General features: G+C 36.4%; 1 pseudogene; it reads left to right on the top strand.

The window, feature by feature from the left end:
* The first annotated feature begins 627 nt into the window (after positions 1-627).
* LOC133312410 (uncharacterized) lies at positions 628-19,562 on the top strand (annotated as a pseudogene).
* The last annotated feature ends 66 nt before the right edge of the window (positions 19,563-19,628 follow it).

Genomic DNA, 19,628 nt, shown 5'->3' with positions numbered 1-19,628 from the left:
TTACGTATGCTCAACTGCTTTTAACTGATTTCAACGCTAAAACGTTAAGGAATGACCGTTTTAGCGTCCAAACTTGGTGAATGCTCAACTAACTCTAACTGACTCCAACGCTAAAACGTTTGATTTGGACGTTTTAGCAGTGAAGACCAGAATCTTTTTCCACTTTAGGGCGCTAAAACGCATATTGCAGGCCGTTTTAGCGCCCAAGAACAGCAATTTTCCATCTTCTTAGTGTAGCAGTGCGCTAAAACGCTCAGTGTGGACGTTTTAGCGCTCATCACCAGCAAGTTTTGGCCTCTTTCTGTAACAGGGCGCTAAAACGCTCAGTGTGGACGTTTTAGCGCTCAACACCAGCAAGTTTTGGCCTCTTCCTGTAACAGGGCGCTAAAACGCTCAGTGTGGACGTTTTAGCGCTCAACACTTAGGCAATTTTTCTCCTCTTGAGCTCCAGAATCTTCTTCCTTCTCCAGTTGTCTTTCAAGCTTGCTTTTCCTACAAGAATCATACAAATTTCCAATAAAGCTCTTGAACTTGTAATTGAGGACATCTTAGGACATTAACCTTGTTTTTCATCATTTAATCACACAATTTGATCCTAATTCCTGCTAAAAACCATGATGAACTAAGGGTTCATCAGTGGATTATGAGGTTCCTGGAGGGGTGGTTCCTAGAGCTACTGTGGTGGGTCTTGGGATGGTAGGTCAGGATGCCAACGCTGCAGATGTGATTGAATCAGGTCCTTCAACTGAAAAAGGGACCGATACTCAGGGCGGTCACTAAGCATAGTTTGATTTTGTTTACTTTCCTGCTTTGTATGGTTGGTATGTCAACCATTGTTTTGTACTCCTCTTAATAAATAAAATTGCCTTTGTTTACTCAGGGCGGTCACGTGATCTTTCCTCCAGGAAGGCTCACCGACCTCTACCGGGATCATGGCTTCAGCGCCGTAAGTCAGTCTGAAAGGCTTTTCTCTAGGGATGGATTGGGCTGTAGTCCTATATCCCTAAAGGACATTCTCCAAGTTTTCAACCCACGATCCTTTATGTGATTCCACTTTCTTCCTGATTCCTCGAGCCATCTTTTTGTTGTCTGACTCTACGAATCTGTTGGACTGGGGATGTTTCACTGCGGCAAAGTGATGTCTGATATACAGGTTTTGCATTAATTCTCTGAACTGGGCATTATTGGGTCAAAAGCTTGTTGGCTGGAAAATATATTATGATGAAGAACGTTCTAGTTCATTAAGAGAAGACACATTTGTTCTCTCAACTTCAACCCAAGTGCGCAAGTGCACGCATCAAGTAATAAATGGGACTATTTGTGGCCAGATTATCCTTCCCACGAGGATAGAACTCTAATTAATGCCTTAAACTATTTTAAAAAGAGTAAAAATAAAAAGAAAAGTTAGTAATTGACCTGTTTGGTCAAACGTTCCCTACTGTCTTCCTCAAGAACAGTAGGTTCAATCTGACAGCAAAAAGTTCTTCGCTTCATTATGTATGATATCCTTCTTGTTGAGAGAAGGAACAACGATATTGATGAGAGATTTGATAGATACAAGATTGAACAAAGAAAAATAGTAATTAAGAGACAACAATGTGGAAGCTTTTAAAACAGTTTTAACACAAGGAACGGATCCACTACTCCATTCTTAAATAGCTATTTTCTCCACTCAAGAGTTAACACTTTTGTATTTGTTCCAATCTCTTCACTGCCAACTCTGATTCCTCTCATGGACTAAATGGCTCACAAGTTTCCATATTCTTATGGCTCCCTTGACTCCAACAGTTAATCAGCACAGAACCTATAAATGAGCGAGGTGATCCCTTATTCCTAAGGCAACCAGCAGTGTTGTTTCCACAAGATTGTCTTCCCCCTCTGGTTAAGCTGTCTGAAATCCCTTCCTTGTGGAAGTTCCTTTCTCAGTATGTGTTCAATTTCCATTGATAAACAATGAATATAGCTTACTTATTTAGAGAAATACAAAAGCTCAGTACAAAAGTTTTGAAAATAATTCTTTAAGAACTTTGCAGCTTTTCCATTCCACAGATAGTTTAGCCCATGGCTACTACTTTAAACAGAATTATTCCAAACTGAAATCCCATAGACCCGAGATTCAATTCAGAGATAACGAGTAGAAAGGAAAGAAATAACACTTATATTTAATTGGAAACAAATTAGGTTACAATAAAATGGAAAATGGAGAATATGGTTGTTGCTCGTGAGGAGTCTCAAGTGGTTGATACAGAATATAACAAAAGTGTTGTCAATTAACTAAATGTAAAAATATACAAAAGAAAAACTATAAAATAAACTAAGTCATCTCTTCTTAATGAACTCGATGATGTTCTTCGTGCTGGGACGTCCTATTTATAGGCAGAAGAGCGAATGGCAAAATGTGTAATTCCCTTGGAGTTGTTTTCTTGACTGCATGAAAGAGGCGGTGTGAACAGTGCTTTGAGGGGCGCAAGTGGCTGGATGGGACAGTTATTGTTGAGATTTGTCTTTCCTTCTGATCTTCCCCATGCCTTGCTTTCCTCTTAGCCAATACGAACCGTTTATTCCCTGCTGCGCACGTCTCCTCTTGCTTGATTGTTGCACCGCTTATGCTTTATGGAAACTCCTTTTCAACGTTTCCTGAAAAGTGGTCAGAGAGATTGAGTGAGTGGAGCAGGTGTATTTAATGTTCCCAATCTGTTCCCCTTTTGGTATATTTTCAAAGGATTATGTCACTATCCGTTCCCCACTGTGTTTTTGTCAAAAAGATATTAAACAAGTGCTTTTAGTGCTAAAGTTGCTCATCAGATGAGGGAACAGATGGTATTTTGCCATCAAAATGTGCTTAGATGGGAACGAATATTTGTGGAACGGATGATATTTTCAATTTAGAATAATTATTTTTAAAGTAGTAGCCATGGGCTAAATATCTGTGGAACGGAAAAACTGTAAAGTTCTTAAAGAATTATTTTCAAAACTTTTGTACTGAGCTTTTGTATTTCTCTAGTTAAGTAAGCTATTCTCATTATGTATCAATGGAAATTGAACACATACTGAGAAAGGAACTTCCATAACGAAGGAATCTCAGACAGCTTAACCAGAGGGGAAGGGTGTGTAAACAACACTGCTGGTTGCCTTAGGAATAAGGGACCACATCGTTCATTTAAAGGTCCTGTGCTAAGTAACTATTGGAGTCAAGGGAGCCATAGGAATATAGAAACTTGTGAGCCATTTAGTCCATGAGCTGAGGATAGACACGCTAAATTTTTTCCTTATTACTATTTTAAGTACATACTCTGTGTATTTCATTTTCATTTTCTTATTTCTATTCTGTCACATATTTTGCTGTTCATATTATCTGTGTTTTATGGTTTATGAGTGAAGAGTCTGAAACAGATTCTCACCACTCCACTGAAATACCTGAGTTCTTCTTAGACCCTGAACCAGAACGCACTTTTCATAGGAGAAGAAGGGATCTTAGGGAAAATATGGTTGATCATAACAACAATAATGATGAAATTCCTCCTGAACAGAACTTCTGAGCTTTAGCTGCTCCTTTCAGGAACAGACCAGAAAAGTGAGTGATCCTTCCCCCATTAGCTCCCAACTTTGAACTCAAACCTATCATGTTTCACATGATCAAAGAAGCAGGATTCTTCAATGGACTCCCTGCAGAAGATCCTTACACACACCTCACAAACTTCCAAGATATCTGTGATAATTTTAGAACTGAGGGTGTAACAGAGAAAAGTGTGAGAATGAGGCTGTTTCCGCATTCCTTGGGCTCAAAAGCAAAAACATGGATGAAAACTCTCTCCCCTGGTTCCATACACTCTTGGGAGGAACTTTCTAATAAGTTCATAGAAAGATTTCTCCCTATGTCTCGCCAAGCTGATGTAAGAGTAGAGCTGTCTAATTTTAGAATGTTTTATGGAAAAAATCTTTATGAAGCTTGGGAGAGATATAAGGACATCATTAGAAAGTGCCCAAACCATGAGGTGGAAAGTTGGAGAATTTTATAGTCTTTTTATACAAGGGATTGATCATACTTCTCAATCACATTTAGACTTTGTTGTAGGAGGATATTTCTTTACAGGAACTCTTGAATCAAGGTACGAAATCATAGAAGGCACTGTAGAAAGATGTCTCCAATGGCCACTAGATAGGGTGAGCCCAGTAAGGAAACAAGACATGCTAGAATTAGACAAACAAACTGCCATGAAATCCCAACTGGCCACACTAATGAATGAGGTGAAGAATATGAAAGCTGATCAAGAACAACCAAGGATGGAAGTCTTACAACTCACAGCAACTGAGAGTGAACCCTGCTCAGTCTGTGGTGATCTTCATGATTCAGCAGACTGCCCATCCACTGCCTTGGTGTGTTATGCAGAAAATTTTGGGAACAGAAACTTCACCCAATCTAGAGACAATCAGCAAGAAGGAAGCAACAATAATCAAAATCCTGGAGAAACTATAGTGAAACATCAGAAGCATAATCCTCAATGGAGACCACCCACAAACCAAAGACCATACAACAATCAGCAGCAACAATATCAACAAGGCAGCAAAACTGGAGCATATGAACCACAGAGCTGTTTGGAACATACATTCAGTTATAGTATTGTGGTTGTGAAAATTTGAATAACTAATGGCATGAAGCACAAAGTCAATAAGTAATCATTCTTGTTCTTACTCTGAATGCTTGAAATAGGAAAGGTGAAATGAATTTAATCTTTAGATTTTTGAAGGATACTGATCTGTGTGAGCTAAAACTGGTGAGGAACAAAAAATGCCAAACACTTACTCATAACAGCGTTCCTGAGGTGTCACCATAATGAAACTTCTAAACTTGCCTTGATGCTGTAAGTACTATTGATGAACAGGTGAATTTCACTAACAAGGATCAACCCCCAAACACTCACCCCCTCACAATCAAATAAACACTTTCATTCCCATTCAAACCACAGCATAATCCCATACACGAATACTCATCTCCAGGTCAACTAAAAAGGGGAAAGGAACAAGTCCAAAATGAGCAAAAAGGACAAGAAGAAAGGAAACAAAGAAAAATGGGAACAACCATTCAAAAGAATTCAAAAGAAGATACCAGAAAAGATTCCTCCAAAGGAAGAAAAAAATGTACAAAAGTCAAGGTGTTCCCTCACCCAGAAAAGTCCAGCTCTGAAACAGAAAAAAACTGAAAAATGTTCCTTGACTCAAGACCTGTGACCATTCCATTTCTAAAACCCCCCATCAATCCTTTTCACAGAGATCCTTTGATATGAAAGACACCTGCACTTCTTAGGAAAGCAGCAGATAAGCAAGTTTGAATAATCACATCTAGGAATGGACAGAGAAACACCAAGCCCTGAGTGATAGTGAGACAGAAGATCAACAACCTTCACTTATCTTGAAACAAATTCTTTTTACTTGTCAACTATGGAAAGTAGTTCAGTCTTTGAAAAGATTATGATTACTTAATGGCTCAAGTTTCTGAAGATGAGCTATTCTTTGAAATTGAGCAGTCTAAGCCACTATTTCTGAGTTGTTCGAGGACAACCAACAGTTTAGTTTTGGGGTGTTTGATGGGACGAAAATTCGTTCCCATCTAAGCCCATTTTGATGGCAAAATACCATCTGTTCCCTAACCTGATGAGCAACTTTAGCACTAAAAGCACATGTTTAATATCTTATTGACAAAAACATAGTGGGGAACGGATGGTGACGTAATCCTTTGGAAAATATATAAAAAGGGGAACGGATTGGGAACATTAAATACACCTGCTTCACTCACTCAATCTCGCTGACCACTTTTCAAGAAACGTTGAAAAGAAGTTTCCATAAAGCATAAGCGGTGCAGCAATCAAGCAAGAGGAAACGTGCACAACAGAGAATAAACGGTTCCTATTGACTAAGAGGAAAGCAAGGCATGGGGAAGATCAGAAGGAAAGACAAATCTCAACAATAACTGTCACATCCAGTCACTTGCGCCCCTCAAAGCACTGTTCACACAGCCTCTTTCATGCATTCAAGAAAATAACTCCAATGAAATTACTCACTTTACCATTCACTCTTCTGCCTAGAAATAAGACGTTACAGCACAAAGAACATCATCGAATTCCTTAAGAAGAGATCACTTAGTTTATTTTGTATTTTTCTTTTGTATAGTTTTAGCAGTAGTTAAGTGACAACACTTCTTCTCTATTCTGTATCACCCACTTGAGACTCATCACGAGAAAAAACCATATTCTCCACTTTCTATTTTGTTGTAACCTAATTTGCATTAAAAACAAATGTTTAAATCTTTATGACAAAAACACAGTAAGGAACGGACGATGAGGTAATCATTTGAGAAATATAGGAAAAAGGGGAACAGATTGACAAAAACACGTTGGGGGTCTCCCTCAACGCTTCATTTCCAGCGTTAGCCAATAGTAACTATGCATCAACGGACTGTAGCACTGGTGGGAGAATTGTAACAACTGCTTGTTGGGATGGGGGCTGACTGTATGGACGGCGGGGAACTGGAATGTACTGTGTAACACCCCAAATGTAAATACATATAGGGTGCACCTTCATCATGCATTCAACGCGCGGAAGTCTAAATTTAAACTTTACGAATGCAAATATCAGAGTGCGGAATGGAAACACATAACCATACTTATTCCATATAAAATTAAAAGCGTTAAAACGTCAATACAAAATAAATAACACTAAACATTATTTAATGTAATCCCAAAAAGATTAACTAATCATAAATAAAAACATAATTTATGCCGCATCATAAGCCCAGTCATAATGTGGTTGTGGTTCCTCTAGCCATTGTGTACTTAGTGCTTCATCGAAATCATAATGTGGAAAAGCTTCTATTAATAATTTCATAGCCTCAGTCCATAGGCCTCTATCTGTTAGATCCTTTAGTTTCTCTTCCCAGGTAGGTGGAGTTTCTTCTTCTTTACGTATCAGTCTCTTACCCTTTCTTTCCCACATAACTTTCTTATTACTTTCTTTCATCTTTTCTTGAAATGGGTGGTCAAGGGGGGTGAGATTTTGGGGAAAATCTCAGTAAGGTTCACAGCTGGAGCATTCTCCAACTATGACGCTTACTCCTGCAACAGTTTATAATAACAATACAAAATGGAACGTTTAACATCATCATATAAAAATATCATGCCATCATCATCATCATCATATTCCTGCCGGCTTTTACGGACTTACGGAGATACCCAGAGTCCTCGTCAGGTTGCAACTGGAGTATCAGTGCACAGGCCAACATTTAATAGCATGGTTTTAAGTTTCAAAAATATCATAATCACATAATGTAAAGCACTATAAACATATTGCAGTCAGACCATAACTTATCACAGTTTCATAATGGTGGCATACATAGAGATTACTTCAACAACTGTAAACACTTACAGTGCTTGTCGTTCTTTACTTGTATACTTTCAACTTTTGATCTCTTTACTTGCCTGTTTGCTCCCTTGACTCCCTAACATCATCATATCATCTTTTAGTAACTTATATAACAACATTTGTGTTTTATCCATGTATAGGTCTCGGCTTTGCAGGTTTAATTACCTAGAGGAGTTGTTTTACTTACTTACCCACTTGTGTAGGTTTTAGGACATTATTAGGTCATCATAACACTTAATAGAATTATTAAAGATTCATTCTAGGCATGTATAGGTTCGGCCACCATAGATAAACATCTAGGAATATAATTTTTAAAACATGCTTTCAATTATATTATTAACTTAACATGGTTAGATCCTTTCAACATTAATCAAATAAAACCTCTTTTAGCTACATACCATTCGGCCTTATTGCCCTAAAATACCTAAGGGATTACTTCTAAATCATGCTTATAACATTATTGATAATTTATCATATTTAAATCCTAGAGCATCATTCAAAACGTCATCTTATATATTCGGCCAACTAAGGTTATGATCATGCAAAATTGATTTAGAACCTAGGCTACTAAACATGCTAATCTAACATCATCATTTCATCATCTTTCATATCATTTAAGCATCTCTTCATGCTTATAATTATCATACATGGTTCGGCCTTCTAGGGATCATATACTTAGGATATCACTTTCATGCTTTTACATGTCATTCCTAACCAAGAAGGTTCATTGGCTTACCTTTGATGATGATCAACGACTTAAGGAAACACTTCTTGACCTTTGACTACTTTGAATCTTCTTGAATGAACTTCCTTCCTCCTTGAACATACAAGGCCGCAAGCTTAAAGAGAGGAGAAGAGGGATTTTCTTGCTTAGAGATGAAGGGTTCTTTGGTGGAATTGTTAGGAAGAAGGACTAAGATCCAGGCTTGTATTTTGTAACACCCCAAATGTAAATACATATAGGGTGCACCTTCATCATGCATTCAACGCGCGGAAGTCTAAATTTAAACTTTACGAATGCAAATATCAGAGTGCGGAATGGAAACACATAACCATACTTATTCCATATAAAATTAAAAGCGTTAAAACGTCAATACAAAATAAATAACACTAAACATTATTTAATGTAATCCCAAAAAGATTAACTAATCATAAATAAAAACATAATTTATGCCGCATCATAAGCCCAGTCATAATGTGGTTGTGGTTCCTCTAGCCATTGTGTACTTAGTGCTTCATCGAAATCATAATGTGGAAAAGCTTCTATTAATAATTTCATAGCCTCAGTCCATAGGCCTCTATCTGTTAGATCCTTTAATTTCTCTTCCCAGGTAGGTGGAGTTTCTTCTTCTTTACGTACCAGTCTCTTACCCTTTCTTTCCCACATAACTTTCTTATTACTTTCTTTCATCTTTTCTTGAAATGGGTGGTCAAGGGGGGTGAGATTTTGGGGAAAATCTCAGTAAGGTTCACAGCTGGAGCATTCTCCAACTATGACGCTTACTCCTGCAACAGTTTATAATAACAATACAAAATGGAACGTTTAACATCATCATATAAAAATATCATGCCATCATCATCACCATCATATTCCTGCCGGCTTTTACGGACTTACGGAGATACCCAGAGTCCTCGTCAGGTTGCAACTGGAGTATCAGTGCACATGCCAACATTTAATAGCATGGTTTTAAGTTTCAAAAATATCATAATCACATAATGTAAAGCACTATAAACATATTGCAGTCAGACCATAACTTATCACAGTTTCATAATGGTGGCATACATAGAGAGATTACTTCAACAACTGTAAACACTTACAGTGCTTGTCGTTCTTTACTTGTATACTTTCAACTTTTGATCTCTTTACTTGCCTGTTTGCTCCCTTGACTCCCTAACATCATCATATCATCTTTTAGTAACTTATATAACATTCAACATTTGTGTTTTATCCATGTATAGGTCTCGGCTTTGCAGGTTTAATTACCTAGAGGAGTTGTTTTACTTACTTACCCACTTGTGTAGGTTTTAGGACATTATTAGGTCATCATAACACTTAATAGAATTATTAAAGATTCATTCTAGGCATGTATAGGTTCGGCCACCATAGATAAACATCTAGGAATATAATTTTTAAAACATGCTTTCAATTATATTATTAACTTAACATGGTTAGATCCTTTCAACATTAATCAAATAAAACCTCTTTTAGCTACATACCATTCGGCCTTATTGCCCTAAAATACCTAAGGGATTACTTCTAAAACATGCTTATAACATTATTGATAATTTATCATATTTAAATCCTAGAGCATCATTCAAAACGTCATCTTATATATTCGGCCAACTAAGGTTATGATCATGCAAAATCGATTTAGAACCTAGGCTACTAAACATGCTAATCTAACATCATCATTTCATCATCTTTCATATCATTTAAGCATCTCTTCATGCTTATAATTATCATACATGGTTCGGCCTTCTAGGGATCATATACTTAGGATATCACTTTCATTCTTTTACATGTCATTCCTAACCAAGAAGGTTCATAGGCTTACCTTTGATGATGATCAACGACTTAAGGAAACACTTCTTGACCTTTGACTACTTTGAATCTTCTTGAATGAACTTCCTTCCTCCTTGAACATACAAGGCCGCAAGCTTAAAGAGAGGAGAAGAGGGATTTTCTTGCTTAGAGATGAAGGGTTCTTTGGTGGAATTATTAGGAAGAAGGACTAAGATCCAGGCTTGTATTTGATCTTGGAACAATTAGGTATTTCTCACTAACACACTCACCATTTCGAAGCATTCATGGACGTCACAAAATGAACTAAACTCTTTGTTCTTTCCTTTGGTAGTGCCGCGGCTATAGAGGGAAAAAGGAGAGACTAAAGCTTGTTCAAATAGGCAACCTAGAAGCCTTGCCATTACTTGATTGCTGGTAGGTTTCGATCACATTAAATGAGAGTAAGGTGGTGATTTGTTGTCATAGGTTAGATTGCTTAATTTAGGGACAAGAACATGATGTCAATTTCCTTGATTAAGGAAATTTAGTGATTGCTTGATTTAAGGAATTGATGATGTGTGACTAATCGTCATTAAAAGTTGCTCCCTTGATTTAAGGGATTGATGAGGTGTGACTAATCGTCATAAAGGTTGCTTCCTTGATTTAAGAAACAGAATTATTTGATTGATTGACATATTGTCATCAATTTGCTTGATTTAGGGAAAGTGATTGACTATTAATTATCATAATTCTTCATTAATCATGATACAATATTTAGGGTTGTTATATATTTGATCTTGGAACAATTAGGTATTTCTCACTAACACACTCACCATTTCGAAGCATTCATGGACTTCACAAAATGAACTGAACTCTTTGTTCTTTCCTTTGGTAGTGCCGCGGCTATAGAGGGAAAAAGGAGAGACTAAAGCTTGTTCAAATAGGCAACCTAGAAGCCTTGCCATTACTTGATTGCTGGTAGGTTTCGATCACATTAAATGAGAGTAAGGTGGTGATTTGTTGTCATAGGTTAGATTGCTTAATTTAGGGACAAGAACATGATGTCAATTTCCTTGATTAAGGAAATTTAGTGATTGCTTGATTTAAGGAATTGATGATGTGTGACTAATCGTCATTAAAAGTTGCTCCCTTGATTTAAGGGATTGATGAGGTGTGACTAATCGTCATAAAGGTTGCTTCCTTGATTTAAGAAACAGAATTATTTGATTGATTGACATATTGTCATCAATTTGCTTGATTTAGGGAAAGTGATTGACTACTAATCATCATAATCCTAACTTCCTTGTTTAAAGGAATTTGACTGGCTTGACTTAAGGAAATTCGATTTGCATTTAATGGCTTGAAAATCAAATAAAATCAAATTCATTTCCTACACCTAGGCCGCGGATTTTAAATGCTTGGAAGGAAAAGATTTCCTTTAATTTTGGACCATGATTTATTCCTTAAGATTATGGACCTTTAACCTATTAACCTGACCTAATTTGTGCCTATTTTTCCATGATTTTATGACACTTTAAATTGACTTCTTAGAGCTTGTTTTCTCTAGTAAAACTGTGGGATTCTTGCTTGTAGGGAAAGAATTCTAATTTAATTCCTAGTCATATAGTACTTCTTTAGGTTTATTATGTCATGGCCTTACTTTGGGCTTAACTTGATTTGGGTTTCATTTACCTTATTGGACTTTACTTTATCATATAGAGCTTTCTTTGTATCACTTGGACTTGTCCACATTAAATGGAATTAAAACTTCCTTTGTTGGGTTATACTTTGATCCATGAATTCATTGGATCCCTAATGCTTATGTCTTTGGTCCATTGGACCCATACTTCTAATTTACTTAATCATAAACTATTTCATCTGAAATGTCTCGTTTATTAATTATCATAATTCTTCATTAATCATGATACAATATTTAGGGTTGTTATATCCTCCCCCACTAATAAAATTTTCGTCCCGAAAATTACTATAACTCGGGGTACTTCTGTCTAATCTCATCTTCTCGCTCCTAAGTTGCTTCTTCGGGAGTCCTTCCTTGCCATTTGCAACCATGGGGAAATTTTCCATTCACTGGATTTGAGGCTATATGTAATGCTATGGGTGGCTTTTATGTTGCATCGACACCGACACGGGACAAGGAATACGACACGAGACGATACTCTAACACATTAATTTTAAAAAAAGTTAAATTTTGACACATTCATGTATTGCAGTGTCGGTGAGTGTCGGGAAGTGTCGGACACGACACATCAGGGATTTTGAAGTGTTTGTGCTTCATTGGGTGCCGTTATGGTCGATGATACTTATGCCACTGCTTAATTTCAGAAATACCATTTTAAGGGTACCCAAGTTGACACTGGGGATTTGGAGAAGGAACCAGGGCATGAGCATGTTCACACACATACAACACATGGTCATGCACATGGAAATGTTCCTTCTGAGTCCTCGGTGCTTCTTCGTCATCGGGTCATAGCACATGTAGTATATCTAATTTTTTTAATTTTTAAATATAGTATTCAAGATGGATTTTCTTCTTATCTTAAATTTATAATTTTTGAATTTTTAAACTCGAAAGCTCATTACCACTTGAACCGAGAGTTATTTTTGTTGATGATAATTCTTTTAATTTTGAATTGTTATTGAGATTGATTGAGGGTTTTGATTGCATTATGGGTGTTGGAGCTGGGAATTGTGGTTCATTCCGTCATAATAGGAATTTCTTTGGGAGCTTCTGAGAATCCAAAGATAATAAAGCATTTGGTGGCTGCTTTGACTTTTCACCATTTTTTTGAGGAGTTCGGTCTTGGATGTTGCATAACTCAGGTACTATATAATATATATCATTAAGATATATAAGTGGTTGTTCACTTGCATCTAATATCTGCTGAAGAAAATTTTGGGTTAAACTATATCACTGCCTAAGCACTGACTCACACACACCCACACAAACAAATAGCAAATTATATCTCCTTATGAAAATTTGGGTTAAACCATATCACACACGCGTACGCTCACGCACACACACGCACGCGCACGCATGCACACACACGCATATACACACATTGGGTAAAATGACTTTGTACTGAGATTTTTGAGATTGGTTCGATGTAAGTGAAAAATTATTTAATTTGTATATTTTTTCCATTAAATGAGATAAATGAGATAAAGCCAAAGCACTTAGATGCAAAATAGCAACTTTAGTATCAATACTAATTTGTAGTGCAATTGGTTTTTGTATCCCATTCCTTGTAAAAATTATACCTGCTCTAATCCCTGAGAAGGTATTTTCTTTATAATTAAGGCTTTTGCTGCTGGTGTTATATTGGCCACTGATTTTATTCATGTGTTGCCTGATGCATTTAATGATCTTACATCACCTTGTTTAAATGCACAACCAAGGGGAGATTTTCCATTCACTGGATTTGTGGGGCTTATGCACTGCTATGGGTGCCCTTATGGTTTATACTTATGCCACTGCTTGTTTTCAGAAATAAGATTTTAATGGTACCCAAGTTAAGAATATGGATTTGGAGAAGGGACCAGGGCGTGTGCATGTTCACACACATAGAACACATGGTCATGCACATGGAAATGTTCATTCTGAGTCCTCAAAGCTTCTTCTTCGTCGGGTCATATCACAAGTAGTGTTTTTAATTTTTTTTTAATTTTTAAATATAGTATTCAAGATAGATTTTCTTCTTATATTAAATTTATAACTTTTGAATTTTTAAACTTGAAAGCTCTGTACCACTTGAACCGAGAGTTGTTTTTTGATAATAATTTTTTTAATTTGGAATTGTTATTGATTGTGATGGAGGGTTTTGATTGAATTATGGGTGATGGAGCTGGGAATTGTAGTTCATTCCGTCATAATAGGAATTTCTTTGGGAGCCTCAGAGAATCCAAAGATAATAAAGCCCTTGGTGGCTGCTTTGACTTTTCTCTATTTCTTTGTGGAGATGGATCTTGGAAGTTGCATAACTCAGGTACTATATAGTATATATCATTAAGATATATAAGTGGTTGTTCACTTGCATCTAATATCTCCTGAAGAAAATTTTGGGTTAAACTATATCACTGCCTAAGCACTGACACACACAAACAAACAAAGCGTAAATTATATCTCCTTATGAAAATTTGGGTTAACCTATATCACACACGCATACGCGCACGCTCACGCACACATACGCACACGCGCTCACGCACACACACACACACACATATACAAACATTGTACTGAGATTTTTGTGATTGGTTCGGTGTAAGTGAAAAATTATTTAATTTGTATATTTTTCCCGTTAAATGAGATAAAGCCAAAGCTCTTAGATACAAAATAGCTGCTTTAGTATCAATACTAATTTGTAGTGCAATGGGTGTTATATTGGCTACCGGTTTTATTCATGTGATGCCTGATGCATTTAATGATCTTACATCACCTTGCTTAAATGTGCAACCATAGGGAGATTTTCCATTCACTGGATTTGTGGCTTTATGCACTGCTAGGGGCGTAGTCGCCCAGGGAACAGGATGGGTGGAGGGTTGGTAGCGGTAAGTAAGCAGGGATGACGTAGGAGAGGAAAAAGGGGTTTGGACCCAAATCGTTGGTCCGCCTAGAAGTGGGCATCCGGAACAGAAATTAAAATTGTTGACCATGAATTCTATTCTTTTTGTTAATTTCTTTCTTACGTTTCTTAGCATGCTTCAAATCATCTTTCGAAAAATGTACATAATTTTCCCTTTCAAGAGTGGACTTTTATATCTAAACCCATTTTTTTATCATATGCTACAGTATCATGTCGACATTTTACAACACATTGTTATTCAAGTAATTAATAAATAAATAAATCTATAGCGACTCGTTGTCATCAATGTAAATGTACCTCGAAATCTCCTATTAATCCTGATTTTAGGACCTACCTTGACACAATAAGTAGATAATTATTTTTCTCATTTTCGTCAATCTTTCAATCTTCCTCGTACCCTATCACCTGGCCTGGTTTAAGAGAAACATACAACTGTTAACTTTTTCTATCTTCTGGTTCCTTGTACTCCCAACCTTAATTAGTTGTTGGTGATTCCACATGTGACCCGAAAGATGATGTTCGAGATAAAGCCAAATCTCTTAGATACAAAATAGCAGCTTTTGTATCAATACTAATTTGTAGTCCAATTGGTGTTTGTATCTCATTCCTTAGTAAAATTATACCTGCTCTAAGCCTTGAGATGAGTATTTTCTTTATAGTTAAGGCTTTTGCTGCGGGTGTTATATTTGCCACTGGTTTTATTCATGTGTTGCCTGATGCATTTAATTATATTACATCACCTTGTTTAATTTTGCAACCATGGGGAAATTTTCCATTCACTGGATTTGAGGCTATATGCAATGCTATGGGTGGCTTTTATGTTGCATCGACACCGACACGGGACAAGGAATACGACACGAGACGATACTCTAACACATTAATTTTAAAAAAAGTTAAATTTCTACACATTCATGTATTGCAGTGTCGGTGAGTGTCGGGAAGTGTCGGACACGACACATCAGGGATTTTGAAGTGTCTGTGCTTCATTGGGTGCCGTTATGGTCGATGATACTTATGCCACTGCTTAATTTCAGAAATACCATTTTAAGGGTACCCAAGTTGACACTGGGGATTTGGAGAAGGAACCAGGGCATGTGCATGTTCACACACATACAACACATGGTCATGCACATGGAAATGTTCCTTCTGAGTCCTCGAAGCTTCTTCGTCATCGGGTCATAGCACATGTAGTATATCTAATTTTTTTAATTTTTAAATATAGTATTCAAGATGGATTTTCTTCTTATCTTAAATTTATAATTTTTGAATTTTTAAACTCGAAAGCTCATTACCACTTGAACCGAGAGTTATTTTTGTTGATGATAATTTTTTTAATTTTGAATTGTTATTGAGATTGATTGAGGGTTTTGATTGCATTATGGGTGTTGGAGCTGGGAATTGTGGTTCATTCCGTCATAATAGGAATTTCTTTGGGAGCTTCTGAGAATCCAAAGATAATAAAGCATTTGGTGGCTGCTTTGACTTTTCACCATTTTTTTGAGGAGTTGGGTCTTGGATGTTGCATAACTCAGGTACTATATAATATATATCATTAAGATATATAAGTGGTTGTTCACTTGCATCTAATATCTGCTGAAGAAAATTTTGGGTTAAACTATATCACTGCCTAAGCACTGACTCACACACACACACACACAAACAAATAGCAAATTATATCTCCTTATGAAAATTTGGGTTAAACCATATCACACACGCGTACGCTCACGCACACATACGCACGCGCGCGCATGCACACACACGCATATACACACATTGGGTAAAATGACTTTGTACTGAGATTTTTGAGATTGGTTCGATGTAAGTGAAAAATTATTTAATTTGTATATTTTTTTCCATTAAATGAGATAAAGCCGAAGCACTTAGATGCAAAATAGCAACTTTAGTATCAATACTAATTTGTAGTGCAATTGGTTTTTGTATCCCATTCCTTGTAAAAATTATACCTGCTCTAATCCCTGAGAAGGTATTTTCTTTATAATTAAGGCTTTTGCTGCTGGTGTTATATTGGCCACTGATTTTATTCATGTGTTGCCTGATGCATTTAATGATCTTACATCACCTTGTTTAAATGCACAACCAAGGGGAGATTTTCCATTCACTGGATTTGTGGGGCTTATGCACTGCTATGGGTGCCCTTATGGTTTATACTTATGCCACTGCTTGTTTTCAGAAATAAGATTTTAATGGTACCCAAGTTAAGAATATGGATTTGGAGAAGGGACCAGGGCGTGTGCATGTTCACACACATAGAACACATGGTCATGCACATGGAAATGTTCATTCTGAGTCCTCAAAGCTTCTTCTTCGTCGGGTCATATCACAAGTAGTGTTTTTAATTTTTTTTAATTTTTAAATATAGTATTCAAGATAGATTTTCTTCTTATATTAAATTTATAACTTTTGAATTTTTAAACTTGAAAGCTCTGTACCACTTGAACCGAGAGTTGTTTTTTGATAATAATTTTTTTAATTTGGAATTGTTATTGATTGTGATGGAGGGTTTTGATTGAATTATGGGTGATGGAGCTGGGAATTGTAGTTCATTCCGTCATAATAGGAATTTCTTTGGGAGCCTCAGAGAATCCAAAGATAATAAATCCCTTGGTGGCTGCTTTGACTTTTCTCTATTTCTTTGTGGAGATGGATCTTGGAAGTTGCATAACTCAGGTACTATATAGTATATATCATTACGATATATAAGTGGTTGTTCACTTGCATCTAATATCTCTTGAAGAAAATTTTGTGTTAAACTATATCACTGCCTAAGCACTGACACACACAAACAAACAAAGCGTAAATTATATCTCCTTATGAAAATTTGGGTTAACCTATATCACACACGCATACGCGCACGCTCACGCACACATACGCACACGCGCTCACGCACACACACACACACATATACAAACATTGTACTGAGATTTTTGTGATTGGTTCGGTGTAAGTGAATAATTATTTAATTTGTATATTTTTCCCGTTAAATGAGATAAAGCCAAAGCTCTTAGATACAAAATAGCTGCTTTAGTATCAATACTAATTTGTAGTGCAATGGGTGTTATATTGGCCACCGGTTTTATTCATGTGATGCCTGATGCATTTAATGATCTTACTTCACCTTGCTTAAATGTGCAACCATAAGGAGATTTTCCATTCACTGGATTTGTGGCTTTATGCACTGCTAGGGGCGTAGTCGCCCAGGGAACAAGATGGGTGGAGGGTTGGTAGCGGTAAGTAAGCAGGGATGACGTAGGAGAGGAAAAAGGGGTTTGGACCCAAATCGTTGGTCCGCCTAGAAGTGGGCCATCCGGAACAGAAATTAAAATTGTTGACCATGAATTCTATTCTTTTTGTTAACTTCTTTCTTACGTTTCTTAGCATGCTTCAAATCATCTTTCGAAAAATGTACATAATTTTCCCTTTCAAGAGTGGACTTTTATATCTAAACCCATTTTTTTATCATATGCTACAGTATCATGTCGACATTTTACAACACATTGTTATTCAAGTAATTAATAAATAAATAAACCTATAGCGACTCGTTGTCATCAATGTAAATGTACCTCGAAATCTCCTATTAATCCTGATTTTAGGACCTACCTTGACACAATATGTAGATCATTCTTTTTCTCATTTTCGTTAATCTTTCAATCTTCCTCGTACCCTATCACCTGGCCTGGTTTAAGAGAAACATACAACTGTTAACTTTTTCTATCTTCTGGTTCCTTGTACTCCCAACCTTAATTAGTTGTTGGTGATTCCACATGTGACCCGAAAGATGATGTTCGAGATAAAGCCAAATCTCTTAGATACAAAATAGCAGCTTTTGTATCAATACTAATTTGTAGTCCAATTGGTGTTTGTATCTCATTCCTTAGTAAAATTATACCTGCTCTAATCCCTGAGAAGATATTTTCTTTATAATTAAGGCCTTTGCTGCTGGTGTTATATTTGCCACTGATTTTATTCATTTGTTGCCTGAAGCATTTAATGATATTACATTACCTTGCTTAAATGTGCAACCATGGGGATATTTTCCATTCACTGGATTTGAGGCTGTATACACTGCTATGGGTGTCGTCTAAGTTGCACCGACACCGTCACGGGACAAGGATTACGACACGACACGATACTCTAATGAGTTAATTTTAAAAAATGTTAAATTTCGTCACGTTAGGATACGTTTTGATATTATATAATATTTTTAATTTATGTAGTGTATACTATATTTAATATTCAATAATTTAAAATATATATATAACTAAACTTATAATACCTATCAATTTTGCAAAGAAACAGAAGACATCCCAAATATTTATATTCAACTCAATCAAATAGTAATCGTAATCCAACGAATATAACAGTTGAAACTCAAAATGCAACGCAACGTAACCTTTGAACCTTTTTTGAGTCTTTGCAACGAGTACTGCAGTGTCGGTGAGTGTCGGAAAGTGTCGGACACAACACATCAGGGATTCTGAAGTGTCTGTGCTTTATTGGGTGTCGTTATGGTCGATACTTATGCAACTGCTTAATTTCAAAAATACCATTTTAAGGGTACCCAATTTGACACTGGGGATTTGGAGAAGGAACCAGGGCATGTGCATGTTCACACACATACAACACATGGTCATGGACATGGAAATGTTCCTTCTGAGTCCTCGGAGCTTCTTCGTCATCGGTTGATATCACAAGTAGTATATTTAAGTTTTTTAATTTTTAAATATAGTATTCAAGATGGATTTTCTTCTTATCTTAAATTTTATAATTTTTGAATTTTTAAACTCGAAAGCTCTTTATCACTTGAACCGAGAGTTGTTTTTTTTATGATGACTTTTTTAATTTTGAATTGTTATTGATTGTGATTGAGTGTTTTGATTGCATTATGGGTGTTGGAGCTAGGAATTGTGGTTCATTCCGTCATAATAGGAATTTCTTTGGGAGCCTCAGAGAATCCAAAGATGATAAAGCCTTTGGTGGCTGCTTTGACTTTTCACCATTTCTTTGAGGAGATGGGTCCTTGAAGTTGCATAACTCAGGTACTATATAATATATATCATTAAGGTATATAAGTGGTTGTTCACTTGCAT

This window comes from Gastrolobium bilobum, unplaced genomic scaffold (assembly GCF_033153095.1).
Source record: "Gastrolobium bilobum isolate Gb01-03AN ecotype WA unplaced genomic scaffold, APGP_CSIRO_Gbil_v1 utg126874, whole genome shotgun sequence".
Taxonomy (NCBI): Eukaryota; Viridiplantae; Streptophyta; class Magnoliopsida; order Fabales; family Fabaceae; genus Gastrolobium; species Gastrolobium bilobum.
Note: the sequence above shows the minus strand (reverse complement) of the source record. Positions and strands in the feature narration are given on the sequence as shown.